The sequence below is a fragment of the Bos grunniens genome, chromosome 11 (assembly GCF_055505025.1).
Source record: "Bos grunniens cultivar Pamir isolate PY7600 chromosome 11, Bosgru_T2T1.0, whole genome shotgun sequence".
Lineage (NCBI taxonomy): Eukaryota > Metazoa > Chordata > Mammalia > Artiodactyla > Bovidae > Bos > Bos grunniens.
Window position 1 is genome coordinate 16,654,048 of NC_141175.1, and position 15,266 is coordinate 16,669,313.

A 15,266-nucleotide genomic window follows, 5' to 3' on the forward strand; every position below is an offset into this window, starting at 1 on the left:
TCACTTAGAAACTTGGTTTCAGGAGCCCTACCTAATATTTCCAAACATGAACCCCAAAGGCTACCCTGCCCTTCAGTCTAGTCCAAGTTATAGACAGACGTGCTAACCCAGGTGAGAAACCTAGTTCACCTGACCTTCCTGACTTCAAGGTGGACAACACAACAGGACACAAGACTCAGGACAGAGAGCAGGTGATGAGCTGTTAGTGGAAGAAAAATAAGTTAGTAAATAAACAATGAATGCATAGAGATTTTTTTCCCTTAAACTTGTTTTTAAGGAGAAGATCACATTTGGAATTTTAAAGCTAAAGAAAGTTATATATTGCTTCCCAAATGTTGGAAAAGATGGATAGGATTAAATTGTCCTTATCTTTCTAATGTGAAGATGATTTATCATATCCAATTAGAAGACAAGCATGAATATAAGGAAAGTTAAAAAAAATTCTCTTTAGGAAATTTGTTTTATTTACTTTAGGATTATTACAATGTTCCTGACTTTTTAAGACAAGATTCTTCCCTTAGCTATCTGTTTTGCAAAAATTTTTTAGAATAATAAGCTTAACTTTTTACAAATATAGGGTATTATTTTGTCTGGAGCTCTGCTGAAATTAAATGCAACCGCCACCTATTTGGAACCAGTAAAAGTTGAAAGTAAGGGGCCTCAGAAATGCCAGATTTCAGAACATAATGGGGTTGAAACTGTAACACTCATTCCTTCCAAAAAATTCTTTTTGGAAAGAGCTGGACTTCTAAAGTGTTTCTCAGGAGAAAGCAGTCCATGGCAAGCCTGTTCGTTGAGGAATTTGAGGACTGTCCCTGAGGTGAACATGTGAACTTCTAGCAATGTTCCAGGGTTGCGCTCATCTGTGACTTAGCAGGTACTCACCTGTTTGTGTTTCCTGTACAAGGCACGAACGCAGACACTCCAGGGACCCAGAAGGAATGGCGGGTCCCCCCCGCCTTACGGACCTTCAAATGCAAGGGGTAGAAATACACACAGAGAAATACATGAAGAGGCTTAATTCACTTTTTAAAAACCGTTTTTAAAACACTTTCAAATGTTTTCCTCTTCTTTGTTCCTCCAGGTAGTCCTGAGGAACAGACCAGGAAATTACTTTTAAGTCACTTGACAGATGAAGATGTCTGAAGTCAGAGAAGAGATCCTGACAAACGGGATCCAGACCGTGTGGCCACAGTTGCACGCTCTTTCCCTGTTCCAGGCTGCCTTCAAGAAGCCGCAGGAAGACGCCTGACTTCTGGAGGCAGGACAGCCCATCCTCCGCAGGGTGACCCTCCCGGAGTCTCGAGAAGCCGACATCCTTCTGAAGCATCTGGTCCTCTCTCCCGTGGGGCTGTCAGCTCTCAGGGCTCTGTGACAGCTCAGCTCTCCAGCAAAGGACCTAGTGCAGAAAGCCAAGCTTGTCAACAGCTTCCAACCCAGAGAGAAAGAGAAAATAACTCACGCTTGCCAATCCCTGGTCCTTGTCCCAGGGGCTCCTGCTGACCGCCTGGTTGGGGCCCACTCGGCTCCTCCCGCCCTTCTGTTTCCACTCATGGCCCATGCACGTGTGTGTGCGTGTGTGATTGCACACTTGTGCACACAGATCTGTGACCTCCACATCCCAGTCACCATGCACTTCCTTCCCCCCATTGAGGGACCTGTGCAAATTCTGATTAAAGCAGGAAGCCCACCGGCCCGGCCGCCCAGACAAGAGTTTCTATTTTTACTCAACTTTGTTTTCAGATGGGATCCTAGAATCCACTTCAACTTCAAACCTGCGTCCCTCAGGTCCCATAAGGAAGGCTCGGAGCAGTCATTAAGCATGGGTTAAATTAGAATAGAAGTTAAAATGCAAAATATCTCAGTTTAAATTTCAGGTGTGTGTGTTCATATGTGTGTATGTGGGTGTATACATAAGGTGTGTGTGTATAAATAATATATAAAATATATGTACTTAGTATATGAAATATTTATGTAGTGTGTAATATATTGTTATCGAAATATAATGATGAACAATATAAATACATTAATCATCATATATTATGCATAATTATAAAGATAGAATCTAAATTCATTGTATAATATATAATTATACTATCTATTAGACATTGGATAATTATATTACATATTAGCTATTATATGATATATATGCATATGTGTATACATGTTATATATTTTATACTTAAATAGACATTAGTTTGAGCAAACTCCAGGAGGTGGTGAAGGACAGGGGAGTCTGGCGCACTACAGCCCATGGGATTGCAAAGAGTCAGACATAATTGAACAGCAAGAAATATTATATATTTTACATGTGAATAAATATATAGTTTATACATTATAGTTCTACTTCTGTTTCTAGAAATATTTAACACAAACCACATCCGTTTCGGAGAAGGCGATGGCACCCCACTCCAGTACTCTTGCCTGGAAAATCCCATGGACGGAGGAGCCTGGTAGGCTGCAGTCCATGGGGTCGCAAAGAGTCAGACATGACTGAGCGACTTCCCTTTCACTTTTCACTTTCATGCATTGGAGAAGGAAATGGCAACCCACTCCAGTGTTCTTGCCTGGAGAATCCCAGGGACGGGGGAGCCTGGTGGGCTGCCGTCTATGGGGTCGCACAAAGTCGGACATGACTGAAGTGACTTAGCAGCAGCAGCACATCCCTTTATGCACTGGCCACGTGGCATCTGTGTATGTTTGAAGCTAAGTCACTTCAGTCCTGTCCAACTCTTTGCAGCCCTCTGGGCTGTAGCCTGCCAGGCTCCTCTGTCCATGGGATTCTCCAAGCAAGAATACTGGAGTGGGTTGCCATGCCCTCCTCCAGGGGATCTTCCTGACCCAGGGATCGAACCCACGTCTCCTGCAGCTCCTATACTGGCAGGCGGGTTCTTTACCCAGGTGGGTTCTTTGCCATCTGGGAAACTGGCATCTCTGTGTCCCTCTGTCTAATACCGTCCCTTTCCTGTGATCCTCACACACGGCTGCGCTCTTTGCTCTGTCTGTCTGCCCGTGGGCTGTCAGTTCCTTTTATCATCACAGAGAGAAGCATGGTTCCTCCCTTTGGGACCTGCCTGATTTCAGTGTCTTGGCCTCTCCTGCCTGGGCTGACCCTGTTCCTACAGAGTGCGTTTCTAAGCCCCAGACCCTAGTTCATTTTAAGCTTTTTGAACATAAATAGTATTGGTCTGGGTCCATCTGGGAATGCTGCATATTCAAAGTTCTGGATTATTTGGATAAAAAATGAAACAGAATAAATTCACCCACTGCCTAAAAACATCTGGTCCCTTTTAATGAAAACCTACCACTTGGCTGTCTGGCAACAAGTCTATTTGTATCCAACGTGTATCCTGAGAGTTCTTTTAATTTTTTTTTTCTTTTCCAGCTGCAAACCCACATGAGAAGTAGACACGCTCTTTCATGTAATTCTTCACTGAAAATGATCTGAAACTATTTCCCAACTTGTCTGAATCCATTCTGAATATTCAAGGGACATTTCACAGACTTGAACCAAAAAACTCCTCCAGTACATGAAATTGGTGTCTGCATTTTGACAAATGTCATGGAGAGCACAAATCCTATAGATTGAGACCCCTTAAACTATCAGGAAGTCTGTGTTAGCGGCCTGATTCCCTCAGTGTCCTAGCTGAATCTTCTAAAGCAAAAGGCATTAAGATCGCTAAGTCTCCTTCCAGGTACCAACATTCCCAGCCTTTGGTGATGGATACAAGTAACGCACAGGACTTTTAATGCTACAGTTTAACATTTGTATTAAACGTTACTGCTTTCAAAATTTTCAGATACCGTTGCTAAGAGTCGGACACAACTGAGTGACTTCACTTTCACTTTTCACTTTCATGCATTGGAGAAGGAAATGGCAACCCACTCCAGTGTTCTTGCCTGGAGAATCCCAGGGATTGGGGAGCCTGGTGGGCTGCCGTCTATGGGGTCGCACAGAGTCGGACACAACTGAAGCGACTTAGCAGCAGCAGCAGCATCCCTCTTGACTCTCTTGACAAACTTCTGAAGTAAGCAGAGCAGATAGCATCCTCTCTGCATTGGAGAAGAGAAAACTGAAACAAGAAAGATGAAATAACTACAACTTCTCTCTAAGATGGAGGCAGAGTTCTCCTTCGACCTACCCCTCTGCTCAAGACACTTTGATGGGTAAAATATTAGCAGAGAATAGCAGTAAGACGCCACCTTCTTTGGGGCTCTTGCATTCCTGTGAGCCAGATGTAGACTTCAACAGGCAAGAGAAGTGGGAGCAGGACACCAGCTGGGTTTGGAAACAGGTCCACCTCCAGATGTAAAAGGAGTCAGGTGCCCCCTCCAGTCTTGTATCTTGATGCCAGAGGCCAGGCAAAGTCTTTTCTTGTCCAAAAAGGAGCCTGAATCCAAAAATGGTTGCCAATTCCATCTTCCACAATGACTTTTAAAAAGAGGGAGAGGACACAGAACAGTCTGCGACAAGAAACTACACCAAGATGCCCACGAGCTCGTTGTAATCGGAGTAGCAATGTCACCAAGAGCATACAGACAGAGTCCCTGAATGACAGTTGTAAGCTCTGGTTCTGGACAGGGCAGCACAGTAGGCCAGGTGAAGGCAGTGGCAGCTCCATAGGCTGGGGAGAATAATCAGAAAGGGATGGAGAGAGAGAATAATTAAAAAGCATGCACAATGACTGCAGAGCAAATTATCAGAAGAAGTTAAGCATCATTTGATGGTGAGACACAGGAAGTACATGATCAGAAGGGATGCTCACTCAAGGTAGAGTTAATTCTGCAGACTGTGACTTTCAGGTGAATATGGATAAGATGTTCTAAAGGATAAAAACTCAACTTTTGTTACAAAGGTAGTCTTAAACAAAACAAGCCTAAATTGCAGATTATCTAAACCACTAGATACTAAATTGCTATACAAAACAGCCAATTACAAATTTGAGGAAGAAAAATATAGATGTTTTTTTTTTATGTAGTAGATTCAGTATTGCTTTCTTTTTGTTGCATAAAAATTATCACCAATTTATCTGCTTAAAACCACACCTTGTTACTTACATGTCTGACGATCAGGGGGGTCTCTGCTGATTCTCTGCTTGCGGTATCTCACAGCAAAAAAAATGGCGTTTGGAAAAGAATCCCCATCCAAGCTCACCGGAGTTGCTAGCAGAGTCCTATTCCTGGTCCCCATTGGTAAAGGTCCTGTCTACTTGCCGGCCATCAGCTGAGGCCGCTCTGTCCTTGTGGAGGCCACTAGCCTTACTCCTTCCTCCACACCAGCAATTGTAGAGCAAGCCCCTCTCATGCCTCGAATATCTCTGACTTCCTCTCCTGCTAACACCAGAGAGAAGCTCTGTGTTTTGAAAAGACTCAAACAATGCCATTCGGTCCATTCAGATAATCACCATTTCACTCAATCATTCACAACTAACATCCTTTTCAGATGCTCCATGTATGGATGTGAGAGTTGGACTGTGAAGAAAGCTGAGCGCCGAAGAATTGACGCTTTTGAACTGTGATGTTGGAGAAGACTCTTGAGAGTCCCTTGGACTGCAAGGAGATCCAACCAGTCCATTCTGAAGGAGATCAGCCCTGGGATTTCTTTGGAAGGAATGATGCTAAAGCTGAAACTCCAGTACTTTGGCCACCTCATGCGAAGAGTTGACTCATCGGAAAAGATTGTGATGCTGGGAGGGATTGGGGGCAGGAGAAGAAGGGGACGACAGAGGATGAGATGGCTGGATGGCATCACCGACTCGATGGATGTGAGTCTGAGTGAACACCAGAAGTTGGTGATGGACAGGGAGGCCTGGCGTGCTGCGATTCATGGGGTTGCGAAGAGTCGGACACGACTGAGCGACTGAACTGAACTGAACTGAACTGAACCCACAGTCAAAGAGGAGAGGATTTCACAGGGGTGAAGGGTCATCGTGGGCCTTTCTTAAAACTCTGCATCCCAAATATGGGTCAGACTTGAGTTTGGAAAGAGAATTAGTGAAGTGGAAGACAGGATGAACAATTCATTTGGGAAAGTAGCACACACACACACACCCGTAGTTTATTATTTGGGGATGAATACTTGCGAAATCAAAAACATTTCCTTCCCACTTATTCCTCCAACAGTGGAAGACTGTGTCCAACATTCTTTTAGCGAAAATCCCAGAAGAGAGTGAAGGGAGTGTCAGAGAGAAAATGGGAATAATTCTTCATTTTTATAAGGATGTCAAGAGATGTGTAATTTTTATTTAGAAAGTATACTTAGTATAACAAATAAAGATAAATTACCTCCAAAGAACTACAGTTAGACTGATAGCATACTCCCTACTGGGAATAATAGATGTCAGTGAGTACATCTGGGCAGAGGCCTCACACAGCTGAAGACAGGTCAGTCTAGACCAGTGTGTGCAATTAAACACTCAAGCAAAAGTAACAGCACCTAGAAATGTCTAATTTCCAGGTAAGCAACCAAGAAGGGGACAAAATAACACAGAGAAGGGAACTTCGATCAAAGTATCACTGCTGAGGAGCCATGAACCTATTGAAATGTGGAACCCAAACCAGGTATGTTCACATGACAGAACACATTTGACATTATCAACTTTGAACACTTGAAAGTAATATGATGAGTAAACATCAGGAGGAAAGGAGTTCAAGAACAATAGTATGTTTATCTTACTTGTCCATCAGCAGTGTCAAAATTTAGACATGACATTTTTTAAAAGTACAAAATAAAGGTATTTTCTTACACACGCTCACTATGGGAGTTTCCCACCCCCAGGACTCACAGCCTCACCCGAGGGGCTGGGAAAGGGTACAGGTCAGCACGTGGGAAAGACAACCAGGCAGAGTGTGTGGCTGAACGGAGCGAGGACATACGCTGAATATACTTGTGCTCAATTCATCCTTCAAAGAAAACCACTTCTCATTGTAAAGGGCCAAAAATAAACCTCTAAACAACAATGATATGGTCAGAAGAAATATTCAATGAGTAAAGCAAGCAAGGTCAGGAGGAAATACCAAATAACTTTATTCATAAGCAAAAAATAGAGTTACGTATGTCAGGGATACACAGGTCTCTTTGAAAGAGGAGAAGTCTGTCTTAATCGGGGAAAAGATGCTGTAGCAAGTCATCAATCCAGGAAACAGCAGTGCAAAAAAGAAAAAGATAAAAATAGAAAGCAAACAAAAAGGCAGTAGAAATAATTCCAAGTGCATGAATCCAAAGTAACAATGAATGTAACGGTCCTAAACTAAGCTACTGGAAGAAAGATGATCAAATTGCATGACTGATCAAATTAAAACACAAAATACCAAATGGTAAGTTTTGCTACATAAATATTAAGCGCATGTACAGTGATATAAAAATATCAATATTAGGAAAATTAGATTAAAAATGAATCCTGTGTAATAATGAAATTAACATTCCACTACCAAGAATTTGTACAGTCATATGTTTTATGTCCCTGACACCATAATGTCAAAATATATAAAGCATAAAAAAGTGAATTATAATCATAGGAGGAGATTTTAGCATAGCTTCATCTGAAATGAAAAGCCAAGAGAGCCAACAAAAGTTTGTCAAGTCTAAAAATTTAGCTCCTTACTTTCTTTCCTGATTGACACAGAACTGTATGATTCTAAAAGTTCTACCAGTCAACCCTAAACAAAATCAACCCTGAATATTCATTGGAAGGACTGGTGCTAAAGCTTAAGCTCCAATACTTTGACCAACTGATGCATAGAGCTGACTCATTGGGAAAGATCTTGGTGCTGGGAAAGATTGAAGACAGCAGGAGAAGGGGACGACAGAGGATGAGCTGGCCGGATAGTATCACCAACTCAGTGGACATGACTTTGAGCAAAGTCTGGGAGGTAGCGGAGAACCGAGGAGCCTGGCATGCTGCAGTCCATGGGATCACAAAGAGTCAGACACAACTTAGCGACTGAACAACAGCAGCAACAGTTCTAGCAATTCTAACCATTAATCTGTGAATTAAAGGTGCCAACATAAACGCATAGAGGATGGTACTAGTCTGAAAATGAAAGCTGGTGTAGAAGTGAGAAGATGCAGCCTGAACAGTGCTCCCCTTGTGAGGATAAAACGCCCAGGTCTTCTGAGGGCACAGATGTGTCCACAGTTTTAGGTGAAGCAGCCACCTCGGGTGAGGGTCCTGGCAGGTGCAGGAAGCTGTGCTTTTTTTTCAATCCTAATTTTGCTCTATGTAACTTTTCATAGGGCTTCCCTGGTGGCTCAATGGTAAAGAATATGCCTGCAAGGCAGGAGACTCGGGTTTTACCCCTGGGTAAGGAAGATCTCCTGGAGCAGGGAATGGCAATCCACTCCAGTATTCTTACCTGGAGAATTCCATGGACAGAGGAGCCAGGTGGGCTACAGTCCATGGGATCACAAAGAGTCAGACATGACTGAGTGACTAAGCACACAACTTTTGGTAAGTTTCCGTATATTTTCTCCATTGCCAATATTTTATTTCCATGAACTGTCCGTGTCCCTCCTTTAATGAATTATCATCTGGTAATGACAAAATCTGCAAAGATTGAGTGTAGACCAGGTGTTCTCTGTGAGTCTCAGAGAATCCATACCCCACAAAACCTAGCCCTTGGACCTCACGAGCATATAAGGGGCAACAATTATGAAAGGGTTTGTAACAACAGCACCGCTGACCATCAGAACCAATGCCGGTGTAGCACTTACGGGTGTTCCAGGCGGTGCGTCCGCACGGCAGCACTGTAGCAGGTGCTGGCGTCCCCGTCTGGTCGAGGGCTCACCCCGCATGTCAGAGGGCTCACCCCACACCTGCTGGAACTGGGTTGCCCACAGCCATGCCTGCACCCCCCACACATCTGCCACTCAGGCTTGGGAGCCTGTGGCCCCGAGCTCACAAGGACCCGATGCTCGGGGCTTAATGCTCTGCTCTTCTTGCCCTGAAATTCTTAACTATTTTTCTGGGAATGTTAGCTTTGAAAGACAAGTTGGTCCAGCAGAGCATCTGCCAGGGCCTTGGAGCCTCGGCTCAGGCGTGTCCTACTTCAGCCACTTTTGAAGCCCTTGAGAAAGGTCCCTGGCTGCCTGATCCTGACCCCCTGGCTCACTGGACCCAGCCCGGCTCCCCCACAGCCTCAGTCCAGACTTAACTGCTCCGGGGGCTCAGGCAGGGTCACCACTGGGAACTGTCCCACCTGGAGGCTGCCCTGCTCACTGCTTTTGGAGGCAACTTGCCAGTCATGCACCCTGACCCAGCACAGAAGGCGGGGGGCAGGTACAGTCCCTTGAGGGGCACAGAGCGTGAGACCACACTGCCAGGGGTTGGAGGTGGTGGGAGACAGCCTGCTGTCTCTGAACCCCAGGTGGCAGAGTGGAGGTCTCAGGCACCCCCAGAGTCTGCCCTCATCCCACAAAATGCCCACTCCTGAAGGAAGAACAACATTAAATTACAAATGAAGAATTCCACATCAGGTCAAGAGAGAGTTACCCCAAAAAAAAAAAAAATATATATATATATATATTTATTTAGTACCTTTAATTTCTCAGTTTTTTTCCAGTTTTTAAACAGCTGTCCCACTTTTATTTTACACTGGGATTTTTAAACTAGCTACCTCCTTCTCTATGATACACTACAAAAGACCTTTAAAGTCACTGGGTTTATTTCTTCCATGTTTTGGGCAGTTCTGTCATTCAGAGCCACATTGGATGAGTCAAATCACTGTATCATACATTAATAAGCACTTATCCCCTGAGTTTTCTCTTCTGCAAGTAAAGACGTTCACTTCTTAAAATGTCATCGTCTTAAGGTGACCATAGACCACCGTGACAAGCTCTTTGGATAGGACATCTCAACCAATTTAGGACATGCCAGGTTGTTTTCACACTGGTATGGAAATGTGGGGGAAAATTAAAACTTAAAGACAGATGGAGTTCAAGGTAACTCTTCCTGGGAGTGAAATGTCGCAGACACCAAGATTTGAATATGAATGAAAGAAAAATGTCTTCAGGACACATCCTGTCCCCAAAGCAGCTTGTGCATGCATGGCCCAGGGTGGGGGTGGGAGGTGAGCTGTCTCCTGGGACAGCTGCTGATGAGGGGCATCCTGGAGAGGAAGGCCCCTTTGGTGCTGTACTCTGAGGTCTGGAAATAACTGCAATTACTGTGAAATTACATTTACATGAGTGGACATGTTCAACTAGGGTGAAATATATCCTCCTGCCTTTTAATCACTAACATATCTAATACTTGGAAACTCTGCTGTGTCTATATCCCAAAATGATTACGTAAAGCTAGTTCAAAGACATAGATGAACAATAGGGAAAAGGCACTATTAAAACCTCTGCAGATCTGAGCTGGGGTTGCAGGGAAGATTCAGTTGGTTATGAGCAGAAGCTAAAGAAGGAGCAACAGGAAAAGTAAGAGAAAGACACCTTATAACCATTAACTGGGCTTCCCAGGTGGCTCTAGTGGTAAAGAACCTGCCCGCCAATGCAGGAGACATAAGAAACTCAGATTTGATCCCTGGGTCAGGAAGATCCCCTGGAGGAGGGAATGGCCACCCACTCCAGTATTCTTGCCTGAAGAACCCCATGGACAGAGGACCCTGACGGGCTACAGTCTATAGGGTCGCAAAGAGTTGGATACGACTGAAGCAACCTAGCACGTCTGTGCACAACCATTAAGTACTCCATAAGTTCTGTTAAATATCAACACTCATGTATTATTACTCCATGGTTGGTGAATTCTGGAAATAAGTACTTCTCTTCTGCCCTCTCCTTCACCAACAGAAATATCCATTTCATCCTCAGACTTACATTTTCTTAGTAAAAAGCCAAGACTATACAAAAGTGATCACTTTTCTGGCAATGCATGCTTGCAATAAGAGAAAGTAAGAAAGGAAGTCAGGTCTGCATGCTTGAGGTTGCTAAAATCCACTTCACGTTGATTAACGCACCGAAATTACCCAAGACCAGTTCACTCGGGAACATCTGTCATAGAGCCAAGGTAAGTGAGACCTTTCAGGACCTGCTAGATGCCAAATACGCAAACTAAAATTGCTGTAGGGTTCAACAGTGCTTGAAATCTTTGCTTTTAATTTCTTCATGAAGTTTCTTTGGGAGCAAAGTACATGAAATTTTGCTAATCGAGACCCTTCCTTCGAGGGTAGCCCATCATACGGCATTCCATTACTTTGATGTCTCCCGGTGTATGCTCCAAGGTTTGATCTGATAACGACTTTGCACCCATTATCATGCAAATTCCACACACTGAACAGCAAGCTAAGAGAGACACAAAGCTGTCTGTGTCAAAAGGTTTGAATAAACGCTAAGTGTCATTAGCAGGGTCTCTCCTTCTCCCCAGTCAATTCCCAGAACCCTGATTTCTTTTCAATCTTTCTTTAAAAATGATCTCATCCTGATCTAATGATGCTGATTCACAGACACGGTGAGGTAATGCACTTAAGATAATGCATCATCTCCACGGCTCACGCAAGTGTGAATATTAAGCAGAATTTCAGTACAGCATTAACTTTTACTGTAACAAGAAACTGCAAAGTAATATCACAGTGCAGCCACCAGCACAATGCCACACTGACAAGACGGCGTTAGGAAATATCAGAGAAAACGCCTTTTCTCCATATTATAGAATGTCAACTAATTTTATAGCTTCCTCATTTAGAAGAGAGGGGGTAAATAACAGTTTTTAGATAGTAAATTAAAATTTTTTTTATATAAAAAGCAATGTGTAAATCTTCGTAACCCAGTGATAAACTAGGCATTAGTTTTTTTTCAGTCTACGCTTTTCTAAGCCCAAAGAGTTTGAATTTATGGATAAATGTATCAAAAGCATCTTTGAAACATCTGACTATAGAATGAATTTTTACTGGTCCTAGTAAGAGAAGTCTTTCACACTTTATAGCTGCGTTCAGATCACATTGTGTGTATTCGTGGTGCAAAGGGATATTTCTCCTTCAATTATATATGTATAACTATTATATGCAATGTGCTTTCTCAAAATATGTGAACATGGATTGCAATGAAAAGAATAGAGATTGGGAAAAGTGTAGGCAAATGGAATTGCAGACATCAGAATTCAAGTCGGGTCTTGGAATCATCCTCTCTAGCATCCCTCTTTCATGGGTGATGAAATGAAGACCTAGAGATGATAAACGATGAGCAGATGCGATCGTGTGTTTGATCCCCTCACATACTAACTGTAGGGCACAATTAGTGATAGGGTTATGCTGATGAATGCAGCTTGGTCCTCATCCTCAAATAGCTTTCAGTGTAGCAGGAAACTCCAATATGTAAACAACCGATTATACTGGAGACAGAAAATACAAGTGCTGTGAGGGAAGTGCCGTGGGACAGCAGGAAGAGCAACTCACGGCAAAGGAGAGAGAGACAGAAAGTGGAGATTCAGCGGAAACCGAGAGCCTGAGTGGAACGGCGATGATGGGAGAAGGCAAACAAGAGCACAGGGTGGACCGAGGTGCCAGCATACAAGACACAGAAAAGATGGCCTTGGGCACATGCCATGGAGGGGGCATGGTGGAGAGTGAAGTGGCCAAGAGTGAAAAATCATCAGTTGGCAAAATCTTTTCAACCAGTTTGGTTAGAAGAATTGTTAGGAGCACAGCAGAGACTGCCAGGTATTTCAAAGCTGTTTACTAGTCTGGAGGGGGCTTTCAAGAATTTTTGTATAATAAGATGGTTTCACTGGTAAAACAGGAAAAAAGCCAAGATGTAGAGGGTGCACCACCATCACGAATAGCATACTGATGCAGATACTGTGGCCACCTGATGCGAAGAGCTGACTCATTTGAAAAGACTCTGATGCCGGGAAAGATTGAAGGCAGGAGGAGAAGGGGACGACAGAGGATGAGATGGTTGGATGGCATCACGGACTCAATGGACATGAGTTTGATTAAACTCTGGGAGTTGGTGATGGACAAGGAGGCCTGGCATACTGTGCCTAGTCTGTGGGGTCACAAAGAGTTGGGCATGACTGAGTGACTGAACTGAACTGAACTGAACTGAAAGATGCTTATTTTTTGTTACACTTCTAGGCTATAAATCAAGATCATACATACCATTTCATTTGACCTTCTCATTTTCTCTGGGAGTGGAACGAGTATTATTTTAATTGTATAGATAAACAAACTGTGCCTTTATGAGTTTTCTGACTTGATTAGAAGTAGTTTTGTAGACCAAGTCCAGTGATATTTCCAATATATATTAAATCTCAAAAATTATGTATATTTATGCATGTATTTATTTTGCATGATAGTGATAGTCATTTACTTGTGTCCAGCTCTGCAACCCCATGGACTAATAGCCTGCCAGATTCCTCTGTCCATGGAATTATCCAGGCAAGAGTACTGGAGTGGGCTGCCATTTCCTTCCTTGCATAATGGTGCACCCAGAAGGTCAGAGTGAAGTTTGAAATGGCTGAGAACCTACAGTTGTTTGAGAGAAGAGTCTCCAGGCTGATGAGCACTGCCCTCCCTCTGCAGGGGGCTCTCCCCTCTCACCCTGCCCCCCTCTCACTTAGCCCTGGAAGCCTGGCTTTCATCCTGTGCTTTCAGTGACTGATAACCCCCCGGAGATCAGATCCAGGGGCCTTTTCTCTGTTCCCACCTCTTTGATCTCCGCAGCCTTTAAAGCTGGTCACATCACCATTTCCTCTCCTTGAGGCTGGACCGGTTCCTTCACTTTCAGAGCTGAGTTGGCCGTTTTGCACCCGACGTCCCACTTCTCTGGCTGGTGGTTTTGTTGCTCAGTCAAGTCTGACTCTTGCAACCCCATGGACTATAGCTCACCAGGCTCCTCTGCCCTTTACATTTCCCAGGCCAGAAAACTGGAGTGGGTTGCTGTTTCCTCCTCCAGGGGATATTCCTGACCCAGGGATCGAACCCAGGTCTCCTGTATTGCAGGCAGATTCTTTACCAACTGAGCCACCTCTGCCCTTTGGTCCCCCTGTAGACGACACAACCTCTGACCAGGGCTTACCTGTGAGTCTGACTTTCCCTGAGGATGTAAGCTTGTCTCTCTCTCCTGTTCTGAAAACTCTCCTTGGTGAACATCATTCATTCATTCACTCATTAGTTTATTCACTTATTACCTACTTGTTTCATGTAAATAGCTCCTCTGTGAATTTCTAGATTGACCAGGAATAAATGCGGGATGTATCACCACTTTTTTTTTTTACGGAATAAACTTCTCTTCTCAACCTCTGAAAACAAGCAAACCAAGGAAAAAGACAAACAAAAACCTTCTATAGTGTATTTTAAAGCTTTAAAGCATATATTAAGTGTTTTAAAATATTTATAAGATATTGTAAATATTAAATTTATACAAATTTATATAACCTTTCAGACATTCTCTTCAAAATGTAATTCTGCCCCACCCGCTACAGTCTCCAACCCCTTTCTCTGCTTTTCTTTTTTCCACAGAACTAAGTATGTCTGATGTCTATCCACCTCTTGTTTATATTATATTGTTGTTTGTTTCTCTGCCTTGGAATATAAACAACCCAAGGGCAGGAATTTCATCTGCTTTGTGCATTGTTATATCTCTGGTACCTTGAATTGCAACTAGTATTTTATGGATCCTCAGGAAGTATATGGATGAAAGAACGAACTTCATACGGTTGAAAGAACAAACTGACTTTGGGGAACATCCAGCCAGTGGACTTTTCTACCAGCACGGGCAGGATCAGTTTCACTGTCAGCCCGGCTGAACTCACCTGTTCTTCAGTAAATCCAATGGAATGAAGTTTATGGCAGTAGAAATCCCAGCGCTGTGGAAGCAGCAGGAAAGCACTGTGGTGCGAGGTCTCTGTGATGTTGGGAGTAGAAAAGGTAACCTGGACTCTGGGACTCTCTGTTCATATCATTCCCCAATGAGGTAAAGAAAAGTCCAATGCAAACTGTGCTCAGCTTCACCTAAGACAAACCCACTTCAGGGCACCTGGCAATGACCTTGAAAAGTGCTTCACAAAGCATCAGGTGTCAGGGAGGATTCCTTCCCTGGCACTCCAACCAGATTTGGGTCTTCAAACAGCCTGATAAAGGCAACAGCTTCATTGATTATTATTCTCTGTTGTGAAGTATTCCCATATGATTGTTTAAAAAAGAACCCACGAATACCCAAAATTTCCTGAAGGGGTAGCTGAGCTGCAGAAAACAAAAATTTCTCACCTTTCTACAAGGAACTAACATGACTTTTTCTTTGTGGTAGACTAGATGCCTTTTTTTTT